The 3,782-nt window shown below is 35.7% G+C and overlaps 1 long non-coding RNA gene across 1 annotated transcript in view; it reads right to left on the bottom strand.

Moving 5' to 3' along the window:
• Positions 1–2,623: 2,623 nt before the first annotated feature.
• The window catches only part of LOC107703336 (uncharacterized), a 23,993-nt gene continuing 22,834 nt past the window's right edge, over positions 2,624–3,782 (bottom strand). The window contains exon 3 of the long non-coding RNA XR_001635831.1: positions 2,624–2,695. This is a non-coding gene — a long non-coding RNA (uncharacterized LOC107703336). The remainder of the gene's footprint in view (positions 2,696–3,782) is intronic.

The following is a 3,782-nucleotide window of genomic DNA, read 5'->3' as shown; positions in this document are numbered from 1 at the left end:
AATTTTTTATATAACTCCGACTGGATTCGTCTGAAAGAAGAAAGTCATATACACCTAGGATGGTTCTGGGCTGAGTAAAACATAGCCTAATTTTCATTTTTGGGGGAACTAACCCTTTAAGCTGTTTCCTTATAATAGACTTCTACGGGGGAGAATGCTTAACGTGATATTATTCACTTTATACGCTGAATAAGAGCTCGTTATTTTAACAGCAGCAAGTGTTTATTATAAGTAAAATTTGACAGAAATTTGGTTTTCCCCAGTCGTTGTTAAGGTACGTTAAACCACGTTAAGCTGTTTCCTTATAATGGACTTCTATGGGGAGAAAATGCTTAACGTGATATTATTCACTTTATCTGTGGAGTAAGGGCTTGTTCTTTTGACAGTAGTTAGTGTTTATTACAAGTAAGGTTTGACAAAAATGTGGGTTTCCCTGGTCGTTGTTTACGTACGTTAAGCCATGTTAAGTGTTTTTCACATTAAGCATTTTAGAATGTCCCTTAAAAGCACAACTCAGGAATTGAGAGCATCCGAGGAGCGTGAGAATGCAGTAATTACACTTGCTCTAATTCATTAGTTAACATAAACTGCCAATGAATAATTCTTCTGAACATTCATTCATCTTAGGTATTCCAATATTTAATAACAGGTTGTTAAAATCGAAAGTTGCAACTGTGTTATTTAATGAGCTAACATGAACTAAGAGTTGTATTTTTTAAACAAAGATTAATAACTTCTGTAGCAAATGTAGCTATTGCTCATTGTGAATGTTAATGCATTAACTAAGGATAACTAATGAGGTCTTATTGTAAAGTGATACCTATTGGTCTTTATAGTTCTTTTGCACTTTAATCTGTGTAAAACTTTTAACTTTATACATTTTTCTGTATTGCTTTATTGCATTTAAATGTTCAGTTATTTTTGTTATAAGAAAAAAGTGATTAAACCTGTTATACTGTATTATGACAGCACTTTTTAAACTAAATTTCAATATCGTGATAATACCGTATACTGTGAGAAAACCATTAGCAATTAATCGCAACATGAAAATTTGATACCGGCATATCCCTAATTTCATTACACCAAATACACAAAATAATGTTCTTTTTAGCAGCACCATATGACCCCTTTAAAAGTATCGATTTGGCACCGGTATCGGAAAAAACCCAAACGATACCCAACCCTACTTTTAAGTCTTCATTTTAATGACACTTTATCTGTTGTTTTGCAAAAAAAAAAAATGTTCTAATGCACTAAGCCAGAAATCTAAACCAGCTATCTGAAGGTTTTACAGAGGGTTTGTTAATATTTGCCTGATTTTATATAAATTTTTATTTGCAACATTAAATGTATATCAACAGCCAGGGAAAAAAACAAAAACAACAACAAAATAATTTGTAATCTGGAAATCTATGCAAATTAGTGCATATTTAATAAGATAATATATCATTTAGACATTTAAACATAACATTTCATAAAACAAAACTTGCAAACAAAATACAAAAAGTTTGTTATTTCATTATTTAATCAATCAACTTTTTGCCTTAATGTAGTTTAGTAATTATACAAGTCAAAACAGACCTCAATTAGACTTTGTGCTAAAACTAGGCTATTTCTGTGAGTCAGAGGCACATTGAAAACAGTCGCATACTCCTATCTCACCCAAAATCTGGCCAACATCAGCACCCGAATCTGTGCTACATTACTGAGCAAGAAAAATGTTGGGTGACACAGGGTCAGGGTCTGACAGTTCCATTCGCTGGTTTACAGGTACCTAAACAACAAGGCGGCCGAGCCACAATAACACACCACAATATATTTTCCTGACATTCAGTTGCAACACATTTCCCTAGACTACAAGTATATGAGAGGAAGCAGCACGGAAACATATCCTCAGAGCTGTTCCCTCTCTGTTTCCTTCCTTGTAAATATACAAGAGGCAGATTGTGTGCCTCTTATGCAGAAACGGACAAAAAAGCCAACCAGGGGTATTGACATGAGGAGAAATGAGAGAGTGACTGCGGACGCGGAGCATCATTTAACAGAGCCTGGGGCGCTGGCTTGTCTCGCTTCTTCCCGTGGAAGGCCTCTGCCACTGCTCTGGATGCTTGCTGTTTCATTATGATGAGGCTATGGGCTAAACGTAGCCAAGCATATCAAATATCCTCGAAGCACATACTAAATAAATCATTTTATTCATTCCATTACTGGTGGATGTGTTCGGCCAGTAAAGCATCATGGGACAGAAGAAAACAAGGGGATTTGGCGCTTTTCTTGAAAGACCTCCATGTTAAGACCGGATGGAGAAACAAACCATCGGTCCAGCCCCTGGGAGCTCTTCTACCTCACAAGATGCACTCATTTTGATGCAACACAGTTGATAATTACATTTTCAGATAATAACAGGCTAAGTGCAAACCAGGGTTATTATAGTTAAATGAATAGTTCACCCAAAAGTGAGAATTTACTGAAAATGTATTCACCCTCAAGCCATCTAAGATGTAGAGGAGTTTGTTTCTTAATCGGAACAGATTTGGAGAAATTTAGCATTACATCACTTGCTCACCAATGGATCCTCTGCAGTGAATGGGTGCTGTCAGAACAAAAGTCCAAACAACTGATAAAAACATCACAATAATCCACAAGTAATACACACGACTCTAGTCCATTGGTTAGCATCTTGTGAAATTAAAAGCTGTGTGAAACCAATCCATTAAGGCATTTTAACTTTAAACCGTTGTCTCTGGCCAAAATACTAGTCGTTAATCCATAGCAACGCTTCCTCCAGTGAAATGGTCTATCTTCTTTTGTCCTCTCACATCAAAATCCATCAAGATATTTGTTTAGAAGTGTTTTTGACTGTAAATGGTGCTTGATGTGTGCATGTATTCATGTATTCGGATTCAGACAAGATGATGAAAAGATGTTTGAATTCTCATTCTGACGGCAGCCATTCACTGCAGAGCAAGTGATGTAATGCTAAATTTCTCCAAATCTGTTCTGTTGAAGAAACAAACTCATCAACATCTTCGATGGCCTGAACTATTCCTTTATCTAAAAGTAATACCACAAAACAAACAAACAAATAAATAAATGAAATGGAATATATATATATTAGGGCTGTCAGTCGATTACAATTTTTTATATAATTAAATTAAAATACCTTCTTTTATGTGCTTTTAGGTGCTGCAGGTGTACGGATTCTTAATGCGTTTATTGCAACTACATTTCATCTTTTTCTCATCAAACAACCAGACAAATGAATAGCTAGACACAACTTGTACCGGGGCAGAGCCTAGACAGGGCCTTCTTCTGTGTAGATATAAATTCTATGCTTTGCATCAGCTGGGCATGTATATGACGCCTGTCATAGCCTACCCTGGTCGCCCAGTAAGGTTGTTTGTTGAATTGATTAATTACTTTTAAATTAAATATTTTAAACATTAATACAATAAAGAAAGAATAATGCATTGACTTGGGCATATACCCTAATATGCCTATAACGTTCATTCTGTTTGACAATTCTAGAGCAACAGAGATGTACTCTTCTAAGTTTTATAATGTAGTCTTTTGTTTTATTAAAATTGATTATATTTGAGATCTCAACAGGATATGCGATTGTGTGGGGCGCAAGCTGCGGCGCACTCACACACTGGAATGCAACGCAAGATTTTCACAAATGTAATTCTTATTGTTTCTCACCAACCCCCACATATACATTCAGAACCCTTGGCACCACGAGATGCATATGATTATTTTACGACAGATATGCTTCCCCTTTA

This window comes from Sinocyclocheilus anshuiensis, unplaced genomic scaffold, assembly GCF_001515605.1.
Source record: "Sinocyclocheilus anshuiensis isolate Anshui unplaced genomic scaffold, SAMN03320099.WGS_v1.1 scaffold58, whole genome shotgun sequence".
NCBI classification, from domain to species: domain Eukaryota; kingdom Metazoa; phylum Chordata; class Actinopteri; order Cypriniformes; family Cyprinidae; genus Sinocyclocheilus; species Sinocyclocheilus anshuiensis.
Note: the sequence above shows the minus strand (reverse complement) of the source record. Positions and strands in the feature narration are given on the sequence as shown.